Source organism: Mytilus californianus, unplaced genomic scaffold (assembly GCF_021869535.1).
Source record: "Mytilus californianus isolate M0D057914Y unplaced genomic scaffold, xbMytCali1.0.p SCAF_3, whole genome shotgun sequence".
Taxonomy (NCBI): domain Eukaryota; kingdom Metazoa; phylum Mollusca; class Bivalvia; order Mytilida; family Mytilidae; genus Mytilus; species Mytilus californianus.
The window spans coordinates 31,621,734-31,635,970 of NW_026262679.1; the positions used below are offsets into that span (position 1 = coordinate 31,621,734).

At 32.5% G+C, this 14,237-nt stretch overlaps 1 long non-coding RNA gene across 1 annotated transcript; it reads left to right on the top strand.

Annotated features, from left to right (window-relative positions):
* Positions 1-560: 560 nt before the first annotated feature.
* Positions 561-11,764, top strand: LOC127734409 (uncharacterized). Its single transcript, XR_007997541.1, has 4 exons — positions 561-715; positions 6,186-6,299; positions 7,376-7,494; positions 11,440-11,764. It is a non-coding gene; the product is annotated as an uncharacterized LOC127734409 (long non-coding RNA).
* The last annotated feature ends 2,473 nt before the right edge of the window (positions 11,765-14,237 follow it).

Sequence of the window (14,237 nt, forward strand, 5' to 3'; positions counted from 1 at the left end):
CTTACACATCCCCACAACAAAAAAGACCCAAGTTCAGATCTGAGAGTACTCCCAGTTACTAACACCTAGTTCAAAGCCAAAAACAAAGTACATTGTACATGTACAATGTATTTATCACCAAACCTTGCCTGGTTTAGTCCATTTCTCAGATACTACCTTATACCGGTATAAAATAGTCCAACTTTTGGTGTAATTTAAACAACTTTGAATGACTTAAAATTTCAAAGTATCATGATTATATATAACTTAATCCCCAAAGATTGGCATTATAAATCATGACAGATTCAGAGATCCTGTAATATATACTGTACATGTAATCACTTTTGTTCATCCCTTCATTCAAGGGTCATATGGAATTTATATGATGGATTATAACATTAATAAAATGATTAAATACTTTTTTGTAGTCATTTTTTTTTCAGGGAAAGTTTGTTGGTCTAGTTTTAAAAGATCAAAGCAAGCCAATTTTGCCAGATCAAAATATTAAAGGATATTTTGGCAGATACATTGTATTATAACTTCATTTTATTAAACATTATTTATTTTAGCTTTTTCAACGAAAATACAATTACTTTGAGAAGTAGGAGAAGCTAAGCAACAGGATAGAATTCATTTGAGGCATTGCTTTCTAGATTATATAGTGGAGTCATAGATTGTCCTATTGATTTATGTGGATATGAGGAGCAGTAGTCAATGAATAATTTTGTGATGAGAGGTATGTAATGAAAATGATAACTATGTTTGAATAATTTTTTCTTGTCAGGCTCTGTACATGCAGTTTCGAAGATTTTTTTAAAAGTTTGAGGTCAAAGAGTTTAAAGTTTGATATTTGTAATGTTGTGGGCAAGTTCGAAAATTATCCATGTTAGAAGTGACAAATTTTTTTTTTTTACAGGTCATTTTTATAGAAAATTGCATTCAAAGCTCTCTTAATTGCTTGTTCTTTTTTGTCTAGCCACAACAGTTATGAAGCTGTGACTTAGGCATGCTGTTTTTAATAGAGGCATAGTCGTAAAAAAATTGTTGATATTCATGATGAGGTCAGTTTAAGGAAACCACGAAATAAAACCTTTGCACCTTTTGTTGGCGGTATACCATCTTTTCCGCAAGTTCATTGTTTTCTGTTTAGTATTAAATTCACGGTCGCGAAACACGTGACTTCGTCGTGATCAGTTTTTCGGAAAAATGGCGCCCGTCAAATTATTATAGTTCGCTTGGATGTAAACTTTAAACGTAAGTATTTTCATATCATCGTGTTCACATATAGGACCCCCCTCATCATATGCGTATTTTTCGTGCGAATATTTTGATGCATTTAAAGTTATATTTCATTGTTGGTTTCATAGAGAACATTCACAAACTATTTCAGACCTGCTGAAGATTGTTTGGGATGGTGTACACGATATGACCGTAAAATCACTGTAAATCCATTTGTGTGTCTTATTTTCACCAATCGTGTACAAAAGCTTACCTAAATTTACTAATTCATTCATATAAACTAGCGTCGATGTATATTTTTGACATTATTGCGAACTGAACGCAATAATATTTTTTTTGTCAATAAATGATCAGTGTACACGATATGTTTAAGTGATCAGTTCCACGGTTTAATTCTGAATCAGTATGATAAGATCATATTAAGGTTTATCTGGGAAAATGGCGGAAATCCAGTTGAAATTAAACAAGAAATTAAACTCTTTGCCAGAGCAGAGAAGGTAGAAAAAGCTAAATTGGTATATTTAAATTGTTTACATCTGTTTTTTAGGCTTTTAAAGATATAATAAAGGAACATATAACTTTAACTTAACGGAGCTTCGAGATATTTGTAAACTTTTAAATTATAGACAAATTTTCATTAAACAATCTAGTGTAGCCGGTTCAATTCAAAGTGGATCTTTTTTTGTGCATAAGTATAAATTCCGCCGAAAAAAAAATCCAAAGAAAGATAATAGATTTATCTTTCTTAAATATTAATTTGCATCTCTGCTCCCAAAGATAGTTTTTTTGGGGGGATCCTAAAAATGGGCAATAATTGCATCGAAAAGAAAAAGCCAAGTGCACCTTTTAATGTTCGGGCGTGTTTGAGTTGAGAATTCTGTCTTGAAACGTTTAAAACAAAAATATTTGCTACATCATCTCGCTTCAGATTCTGATGAGTATCAGCCAGAGCAGAGTCGGTGTGTTCGAATAACATTTTTTTACTTAAAGTACTTGACGACAGACTTTACAAGTGGATCTTAAAAATGCATAACTTCAGAAAAACTTCATTTGTTGTGTGTGTTATCTAGGATTATTGTCTGTCCGTCTGTCCGGATTAGGATACATTGTTTGTCTAGCTATCTCCTCCTACGGTTTTGAAGATACGGTCAGCTTTAATATTTTGTAAGATGTTCAAACACAGAAAGTAGGTGTGCATGGCCACAGGATTTTATTTTTTTTACAAATTTTCTGGAAAAGACAGGCAGTTGGACTATTGGTTGTTTGTTGTACTACATGTAGCTGCATAAACAGATAATGGTTTGTCCTCCTTCAGTTACATCATCATACAAAGTGTTAAATTTATTATTTCTTATGGTCAGGCGGGGTCATCATTTGTGTCTTACAGACAGCGTAACAATTTGAAGTTGTATGCCAACATCACTGTCTAATCTAAAATATGTGGAACTATACTCATGCATATGGCAGAGCAGAAAGTGGGATGGGGGTATTGCCAATATCTAGTTTTCTCTGATTATAGGTCCCATTATGCGGAAAAAACAAAGCTTTCACAGCAACTCCAAAAGCATCGAGAAAAAACTGTCAGACAGCCAAAGAGTTAACCAAATAGACAATATCAATTTTGCAACATTACAGACAGGAATTTAATGAGGATATTATAAAAATCGCCATACACTGTCACAATACGAGAGAGTGCGAAAGATATCAGAGGGACATTATCCTTCTCCAAAACGTGAGAAAGTACAAGGGCACACAAAGCGCTCTGTATTCATTCCAACCAAATGTTCGTTAACAGTAATATATTCTCCTTCGCCTAAAAAGGGAATACAAAACAAATGACAAAACGTGCACTCTGCAGTTCATCAATATTACAACCACAAACATTAAATGTGATCTTATCATACTGATTCAGAATTAAACCGTGGAACTGATCACTTAAACATATCGTGTACACTGATCATTTATTGACAAAAAAAATATTATTGCGTTCAGTTCGCAATAATGTAAAAAATATACATCGACGCTAGTTTATATGAATGAATTAGTAAATTTGGGTACGTTTCTGTACACGATTGGTGAAAATAAGACACACAAATGGATTTACAGTGATTTTACGGTCATATCGTTAACACCAACCCAAACAATCTTCAGCAGGTCTGAAATAGTTTGTGAATGTTCTCTATGAAACCAACAGTGAAATATAACTTTAAATGCATCAAAATATTCGCACGAAAAATACGCATATGATGAGGGGGGTGCTATGTGTGAACACGATGATATGTAAATACTTACGTTTAAAGTTTACATCCAAGCGAACTATAATAATTTGACGGGCGCCATTTTTCCGTGAAACTGATCACGACGAAGTCACGTGTTTCGCGACCGTGAAATTTATAATTAAGATTTATTATTACATCGGTGATCCGTTTATTTGGCAATTTATACAGGAATAATGTCACTTTGAAATGTATGAGTTAGAAAGTAAGTGCTATTAAAATTTAGGTTTACAGAAGTTATTCCTTGGAAATATATATTGTTTAATGTAATGAAAATTGCATTGCAAGCAATCCCAAACAGGTCTACATTTCTTTTAGATTATTTATGAAAATGTTTAAAAGAACAACCATATTGTATACTACAGCAAAAAAGTTTTGAGGTCGTATATTGCTATCAACTCGTTCGAAGACATTTGGTTTCCGGACAATAACTTCAGTTTAAGTGTATGAATGTCTATGAATTTAGATTTAAAGGTTCAATACCACAAAAGGAAGGTTGGGATTATTTTTGGCGTCATGGTTCAACCAGTGTAGGAATTAGGGGCCAAAAAAGGCCCAAATCAAGCATTTTTTCTAAATTCAGGACAATAACTTGTTTATAAGTATTTTAATTGCTATGAAATTGTACCACAAGTAGAAGGTTAAATTTCATTTTGGGGGTATTTGCCCAAACCATTTAGGAATTAGAGACCAAAAAGGGTCTAAAACAAGCATTGTCAGACTGGCCTATATTATTAATTGATCATGATAAGTTGTTCTCGTTTAGAATACATAAAATATTTGCCTCTGGACATTAAAATAAGAAAAAAAGTCAATCAATTTATGTTTTTGCATTATCAGAATGAATTTGCAAATATATAACAATTAAATTATGTTGTATCCTTGGAGCTTTTTCAATGACCTAGCATATAAATATAAAAAGATGAGGTATGATCCTCAATGTGACAACTATCAATTAATAGACCAAAGGACAAAGATGTAAACATTTACTGGTCAGTGTACAGCCTTAACAATGAACAAAATCAATATCATAAAGTAACCTACAAGGATGAAAAATATAAACTACATACAGTAATGGCAGACAGCAAACAACATAAGAACCAACTTTCAAAATTAGCCAAAAAGGACTGGATTCATCAATAGGTCTTATAATAAAAAAGGTGCAAAAAACTTGTTTTCCCAAACTAAAATATCTATCAGTTTACATTCAACAGATTTAGTGTGACAATGTTTCACAGTTTGTCATTTTATGCAGTCTTAAGAAAAGTATGACTGTGTAATGTCAAAATATTCAATATATCAAAAGGGTATAAAACCTATTTCTCAATGCAAGGATGTACAGACAGACAAGTGTAAAACTTGATGCCCCCTCCGTTACGACAAGGGCATAAAAAAGAGATGCATAATGGGACTCAGACGGACTATGTCGGAAGTTTTAATAAATTATGAATTACATGTTTATGCAGAAAAAACACATACAAATGTGTGTTCTTGTGTGCAGATATAACTAATTCCATGTCAAAATTCCATGTATGTTTGACAAAGTTGTTGATATCCAAAAAACATTAAAAAACTTTAAATGGGGATTTTCCAGTTTTGGGACAATAACTCAAAATGTGTTCACCAAATGGCAAGAAACTTTTGTGACTTGTTTGTATCTATTGACATGAGCTCCCTTTCGATTTTTATAAATTTAAGATTTTATGTTTCCAAGTTGTGGGGTTATATTCATTTAAAAAAGGGAGATTTTCCAGTTTTCAGACAATAACTAAAAAATGCTTACAGCAGTTTTCATAAAACTTTGGTGAATTGTTTATATTTATTGTCATAAGCTCCCTTTTGGTTTTTATTAATTTTAGATTTTATGTTTCAGAGTTATGTGATTTTATTCATAAAAAAGGGGGATTTTCAGATTTCAGACAATGCTTTGAGCAGTTATCATGAAACTTTGGTGACTGGTTTATATCTATTAAGATAACCTCCCTTTAGTTTTTCATGAATGTCTGATTATGACATTGAAAAGTTATTGAACTTTATTCTTTGAATAAGTGATTGGTGTCTCTGCTCATGGTGCAGCTGTCTATTTATTTTGGGCCAGGTTTTCAAATTGGTCTACATGCAGGGGTTAAAATTTGCATTAAAAAATGAAAGGTCCTGGACTATTTGAAATTTTCAGTCCAATGAAAGGTCCTCCATTTTTTTTGTCAACATTGAAACCATTCTGAAGCGTACGAAAGGTATAAATAAAATGTACTTCTAGAATTTTATGTTTGACATCATGAGTACGCATATGACGTCACATTGTTTAGTTGCTAAAGACAATGCAAAATATTTGTTAAATGGTATTTATTTTAATATGCTGCATTAAAAAGTAGATAACTGTATTGTATTTTAAGCTTGGCCTTCATTAAACTTGATTTTACCAAAGGCGGATCCATGGAGGGGGGGCCTTCTTTTGTGGTAAAAATTTGGTTGATTATATAGGGAATCACTGAAGCATGACTGGAGTGGGCCCCCCCCCCCCCTTTTAGTTATAAAAAGTTCTGGATCCGCCACTGTTTACTGTCACATCACTAGGTAAATACAGAATTCTCCTAAATGGATAAGCTAATTGTTTGCAAAACTCTTTGAATACTTATTATAGTCTTGCATCCACATGCTATTAATAAAGTACTGTTTTCTCCCTTTCAGCTGTACATTGTATTACAACAAATGGACAGAGGAGTTGACTATTGATAGTGACTGATAATGGACTGGAGTAACCTAGGGTCCAATGACTCCATGCCTGACAGTCCATGTGTACATGTATGTCAACAGCCAATTCTAAGTAACCTTAAACATATACAATGTATACACAAAAGACCTAAAATAATAGTATGTGCATCTTTGGGAGACTTATATGTCACTGTTATCACACAGTGTTGTGTGGCTTCATTACTGATTAGAGACTAATCAGATTATCCTTTACTTTAAGTTCAAATATAATGTACATGTACTCAATGATTATGACTTGCCTTCATTAACTTGTAATAATTATGATGCAGGATCCAACAAAAGTATTTTTTTTTTACCTACATTTTATGCATCAGTCTCGCTGATTTTTTAAGTACCTTGTAAATGTATATGGATATATGTATGAATTTAGTTGTAATACTAAGTTTTGAGCCTTGCACATATATACATCATTGTACATTGTCATAGAAGTTAAAATTACTTTGATCGCTGTCAGACAATGACAGAGTGTTTTGAACATTGCTTCATAATGTTGATCAGATTACCTTATTTAATTAATAAAATGTTATTGTCACAGATTGAAATTTTTAGTATTTTATAAATAAGGTCTTACAATGTATGGTAGGATTGTCAATGAGAAAACATTCCATTAGTCAAAGAGGATGTAAAAAAATTTAGGTCACTGTATGACTTTCAACAATGAACAAAACCATACTACTGTAAAAGCAGAAATTTTCGTGGAGGATTTAATTTAGTTTATTTCGTGGAAAGAATATATCCACGAAATTAAAACCCCCACGAAAATTTAACCTACATATGATATCACTTCCATTTACTGGAAACCACGAAATTAAATCCCCATGAAATCTTGTAAAGAGACAAAACCACGAAATTTTAACCCCACGAAAATTAATGTTTCTACAGTATATAGTCAGCTGTAAAAGATCCAGACAAAGTGAGCAACAATCCAATCCAGAAAACTAGTGATGTTCCAATTACCATGTACAGTATTGGTTATAATATAAAAATATCACTTGTTTTCTCTCTCTTTGCCAAGGGATAACTGTATTCCTAATTTATTCTTATTGGAAAGCAGACTGCATCAGGTTAAGATTTTATATGATAATCACAGGAATTTTAATTTTCAGAATTAGCTCCTCAGATGTAAGTGGAAGGGAAGCTATATACATTATATGTTTAAATGAAATTAACAACAGGATTAGATATTGAGGAGATCCTATAGCTACAGTATATATAAATGTAACTGGTATGTATTTGTTACAGTATTTAATTTCCAATTGGTATAACAAAAATACTGAATTCCAAGGCAATTTCAAAAAAATCGTAAGGGTTCCGCAGAACCCAGTGTCTCGCCTACTTTTGCTGTTAATTGCATCATTTTCTCATCACTTGGCGTCCGTCGTCGTCCGTTAACTTTTACAAAAATCTTCTCTGAAACTATTGGGCCAAATAAAACCAAACTTAGCCTAAATCATCCTTAGGGTATCTAGTTTAAAAAATGTATCTGTTGACCCTGGCCATCAACCAAGATGGCCAATATTGCTAAAAATAGAACATGGGGGTAAAATGCAGTTTTTGGCTTCTATCTTTGAAACCAAAGCATTTAGAGCAAATCTGACATGGGGTAAAAATGTTCATCAGGTGAATATCTATCTTGGTTGAATTTTCAGACGCATCAGACAACCTGTTGTTGGGTTGCTGCCCCTGAATTGGTAATTTTAAGAATTTTTTTTTCAATTTTTATACGACCACAAAAAATTATTGGTATCACGTTGTCGTCGTCGTCGCCCAAAGACACTTGGTTTCCGGACAATAACTTAAGTATTAGTAAATAGAAATCTATGAAATTTAAACATAAGGTTTATAACCACAAAAAGAAGGTTGGGATTGATTTTGGGGGTTATGGTCCCAATAGTTTAGGAATTAGGGGCCCAAATAAGCATTTTTCTAGTTTCATGGCAATAACTTGTGGAACAGTGTATGGATCTCTCTGAAATTACACTACAAGTTTCCATACCACAAAGGGATGGTTAGGATTGGCTTTGGGGGGTTATGGCTCAAACCATTTAGGAATTGGGGGCAAAAAAGTGAGAAAAAACAAGGGTGTCCTGGTTAATGGACAATTACTTAAGTACAAATTACAGTGTAAGGGAGGTAATTCAAATACATCTTGGAAATTTGAATTGAAATTATGACCATAACTGAGGGAAAGATTTTTTTTTTTTTGGAAAAAGGGGGGTGGGACAATTTTTTCTCCTCAAGATTTTAGAAATCAAAATCAAAAAGAAAATCCTTCAAATTTATTTTTTTTTTAAAAAGGGGATGGAGGTCAATTCGCAACAGCAAAGTGTATCACACAAAAGCAAAATTTTGAATATAAATTCAAATCATATAACCAATTCTAAGTTCTTTGACTACAGTTATTCTGTGTCAGAAACCTATTATGTGTCAAATATTGAATTGCAATCCAAATTCAGACCTGTATCAAGCGCGAATATTGTGTCCATATTTGCCCCAACTGTTCAGGGTTGGACCTCTGTGGTCATATCCAGCTGCGCTCGGCAAAGCAATTTATTGGTTATTATCTTGAACATTATAATAGAGATAAACTGTAAACAGCAATAATGTTCAGCAAAATAAGATTCACAAATAAGTCAACAGGATCAAAATGGTCAATTGACCCCATAAGGAGTTATTGCACTTTAAAGTCAAATTTAACAATTTTTTCGTAAATTTTTGTAATCTTTTACAAAAGTCTTTTCCTGAAACAACTGAGACAAATTTAACCAAACTTGGCCATAATAAGCATTAGGGTATCTAGTTTAAAAATAGAACATAGGGGAAAAATGCAGTTTTTGACTTGTATCTTTGAAACTAAAGCAAAAGTATATCGGTTGCATTATTTCATGCATCAATTGTAAAATAAAAAAAATATCAGGTGAGCGACACAGGCTCCTTGGAGCTTTTAGTTGGTATTGTAATTTAAATGAGGTTAAGACATGTAAGAAAGGGGCTTGAAAAATGAGGAATTGTGTTTCTACAAGCACTTAGTAATCTAGATCTATAATACTAAAATAACAAGGTCCAATTTGTGAGCCGGCATGACATAAAAATGACGATTCAAAGAATCCAACTTTATTTATAACTTATATATATAGGACAATGGTGTTGATTAAAAATTACACCATTCCAGGCCCATTTGTTTTCCACATAATTATTACTACAGATAATTAACAAGTTCTGGGTCGAAGGGTTCAAAAAGAAAGATTTTGAAAGCAGAGAAAACTGTGCACCTAATGACCAGCATGACATTATTAGATGACAAAACGAAAAATCTTAAAATTCAGGCTAAAAATAAGGCTAAGGTTCTTTGCTTCAGTCACAACACCATGATGTCCCGGAGTATTCTAGTATATATTATATATACAGGTAATGTGTAGTACACATGCATGAATAGAGGTAGTTTTCATTATTACGGTAATTTATGTTGATAAAAATGAGAATATGTAGTATTATTGCCAATGAGACAACTATCCACCAGAGTCCAAATGACTGAATGTTAGCAACTATAGATCACTGTATGAACAGCTTTCAACAATGAGCAAAACTGATACTGCATCTAGCAAGCTATAAAAGGTCCTGAAATTACAGATGTAATACAATTCCAATTTACGTAAAAGACATTAAACGAAAAATAAATATGATAAACAACAACTATTATATTCCACTCCAGTTGTTCACACGATATATATATATATTTAAGGAATGACTGTAATATTTTTTCTGTCTATGAAGAAATAACATCAAAAATGTGGTGCACACTGAATAACCCGCGTAGCGGGTTATTTTAAGTGTGCACCACATTTTTTATGTTATTTCGAATAGACAGAAAAAATATTACAGTCATTTCTTATAATTTAATTCTAAATTCCATTTTAAACCGGAGCAAATCATGAAAAAACGTTGATGACGTCACAGTCACATGACAAAATTATGTCTATGAGCTGATAAACAAAACAACGTCAGCCAATCAGAAGACGCGTTACATCCAAAATTAAATTATATATATATATATGTAAGTTTGGTAAATCATTGGAGATTAAATTGACGTTATCATTTTTTGCCTGATTGGTAATCCAATATTTGATGTATGTTTTACAAAAAATATATGCTGTTTTTGTCTCGCTTGACGGAGTCAAAAAGCGAGGCATAGGTATGCTGTTTCTGGCGTTGGTGACGACAGAGTCGTCCACAATGTATTAGTTTGTGATTAGGTCTAGTTTATAGTGAACCACAAGTAGTAAGTCGAAGATATTTGGTATGCAGTTGTATTAGTATTGGCACATCTCATTACCATGGAGATTATTTGGCCCCGCCCCCTCAGTTATGGTTTATTGACTTAATTTGAAATTCTTGCTTAGTCTTCATGTATTAGTTTGTGATTAGGTCAGTTTATGGAGAACCACTAGTGGTAAGTTAATTATGATTGGTATGCAGTTGTATAAGCATTGGCATATCTCATTTCCATGGAGATTATTTGGCCCCACCCTCTCAGTCATGGTCTATTTACTTTTAAATATTTGCTTAGTTTTCATGTATTAGTTTGTGACTAGGTCAGTTTATGGGGAACCACTAGTGGTAAGTTCATGATAATTGGTATGCAGTTAAATACGCATTGGCATATCTCATTTCCATGAAGATTATTTGGCCCTGCCCCCTCAGTCATGGTCTATTGACTTTGAAACTTTTGCTTAGTTTTCATGTATTAGTTTGTGATTAGGTCGGCTTATGGGGAACCACTAGTGGTAAGTCAGTGATATTTGGTATGCAGTTGTATTAGCATTGGCACATCTCATTACCATGGAGATTATTTCCCCCCCCCCCCCCTCAGTTATCGTTTATTGACTTTAAAATTTTCTTAGTTTACATGTATTAGTTTGTGTTTAGGTTTTTTAAAGGGAACTACTTATGATAAGTCAATGGTATTTGGTATGCGTTGTATTAGCATTGGCACATCTAATTTCCATGGAGATTGTTTAGCCATGTACCTTTAGTCATGGTTCATTGACTTTGAATATTTGCAAATCTTACATGTTAAAGTGTTGCTATTTTAATTTCAACATTTGCATTATCGAAATTACTAAAAAGCGAGACATATCTCTGTGATTACAGTTTATTTTTTTTATTACAGCAACTGTATTCCAAGAGTCTGATGGCTGATAATGTATTACAGGATTTTATCATTCAAGCAACATCTTAGAAGGATAAGTGCAAATGTATGAAGGAAGCCTTGGGTACAAATAGCAATTACAGCAATTACATGCAGGAGAGAACTCTTAACATTACTAACAGACATGTAGTCATTATATGGGAGTGGTGTATTCAAGAAATCTAAAACACATGGAATTAAATATCGTGTATATTTTTTCAACCACAAGTACTCTCAGAATATAATACAATTCAAATTCAAATTATTGTGCCAACATGACAATTAAAGTCTAAAAATGGAAAATGCATGTTTTAAACTGATTTTTATATAAATATTTTAAATAACAAGAATTTTTAGTTTATTGTGCAGCCAAACTTTGAGATCTTCTAATGGTATATGCCTGTTGTTTGTCAACATTTGTTTTCTTTTTGCCTTAACCTTAAGATTGGTGTTAAAATGAAAAACTGAAATAGATATATGAAATAAGAAGGAAATGGTTGTAAATAACAGCAAGACTTTCAATATTGTATATCAAAATATATTTCACAGAACTTTCTATTTCAGTTTATTAATACAATGAGATATGAGGTATAAATAAATCAGACAGCTACACAACAAAAAAACATGAAAGGCATTAAGGTGCTAACATACAGTCCTCAACAATGAACAGGTGTCTAAACAATCTCATGATCTACTTAATTAACCAAAGTCTATACCAATCAAAGAGCTGCCATCAACACCAAATTCTTTAAATATTTTTTTTATTAGGATGAGACTTAGACAACCACTGAAAAGGTTTCTGGCTTGAAACAGGCACAGGAATATGTGGCAGGGTGAAATACTTTTTTTCTTCAAAACTTTCAAAAGAAAAATTGGCATCTTTTGCAAGTAAGACTATTTCCATAATGGGATTGGATTGTCTCATGGCTGATAACCACTAAATGACTTGTACATACATATTAAAAATGAAATATACATTAGTGCATACATATTCTATAAATGAATCACCAATCCTTACATGACTTTTAAAAAAAGTATTGAGACTTGAACATAACCGAAAAATTCTAGGAGTGAACTAAGGTGACCTGGATATTTGCTTGCCTTTTTTGTTTTATTGCATCTTATCTCTTGCATTGGAGATATTGTGAGTTGGGAGTTGATAGATAAATATTTTTTGTATTGTTTAGGATTAACAAAGTAAAATAGAATGGAAGTATGAACACATAGTCAAGACCAAGAAGAATATTTATATATCAAAATAGAATGTGTACTAGATTAGCATTAACTTATCTAAAATATGCTCAAATACTGTGAATTGTGTGATTGATGCTCAATTCACCTTAATTTCATTTTGCCTGTGTATATATAGAGAAAACACATGTATAACGCATGTATTAGAAAAATGTGTTAGAAATTGCATGTAATTCACATGAGAACTTAGAAACATGTCAACAATCATGGTAATTGGACAAATAGGAGGACATTTTGAAAAATATTTAATACAGGCACCATGCCTTTTACATGTAGTAATCACGCATGTATCACAGGTGTATTTCCTTACGCATGTGATTCACATGTGAAACGCATGATCACATGTGTGTATCATGCGTATCACATGTGTATTTCACACATGTGTCACATGCGTGGCATGAAACGTCTCTTTCACATGCGTGTCACACGCATGTGAAACGCATGTGTCACGCATGTACACATGTGTGGCATTTTTGCCAGTGTAGACCCAGGCCTTCTTACCTTGTATAATTTTGCATCTTTCATTGTTTAGACCCTTTTGACCTCTGTTTACTTTGCTATTCTGTTAAAGTTTAAGCTAGTTTTGTTGCTGTCTAATATATACCTCATTTATTTTATTCCTTTTAACTATAATGTTTCTTCGACTTAAAAATCTTTTGGAAAATAGCGCTGTTTATTCCATAAGAGAATGTATGTTTTAAATTCCTAAAAAGGTTTCACTGCCAAAGTGTAATAAAATTGAATGTCAACAAAGTAATATACGTATCAATAGAAGGACAAATATATACTTTTCTCGTTTTGCTTTGTAAATAAAAGTTATATAATTTACTAAATCCAAATTGACAATAAATTTCACAAGCGTAACATCTTAAGCGATAATAGACCATTTTTCTCTATTTAGCAACATTTGTTGCTCCTAGAACATGCAATCATATGGATTGTGACTACATTATTACAAAACATTAACAAAGAATATGTTATATGTTGTCAAAGTGTTACAATATCTGGTCTATCGCTACTTGTCGAGGCTCTGTGACGCCGATAATTATACATATAACTACTTTCCAAATGATATTAATACATCCACATTCTCGACATAATAGGTTGGTATTTACGAGTTATCGACTCCACAGCATTTGAGGTCAAATTGCATAACACTTGGTCATTATTTTAAATCAGGGGATTTACACTCTGTAATTGATATATCTAGGTAACAGGAGAAAAAAATCTTACATTGTAATATTGTTCATTGGCTTCTAGCAATTAAACCATAATAATTAATAATTATATATTTGAATACAATCAGAGAATTTGATATCAACGCATTCGGATTTTATTTCACCAGGATAGCTAGCTGTTTAATTTGATATGGATGCAATCAGATTGAAAAAAAAAACATATCCTGGTCAACGCTTTAGCCTTCGAATCTTAGCAGGTGTCTATCATAAGACAAAAACCATTGAATCACGAAGTATTTAAAACAGACAGCAGAACAAAGTATTGTCTTTGTAAGCGAAACGTAGATACAT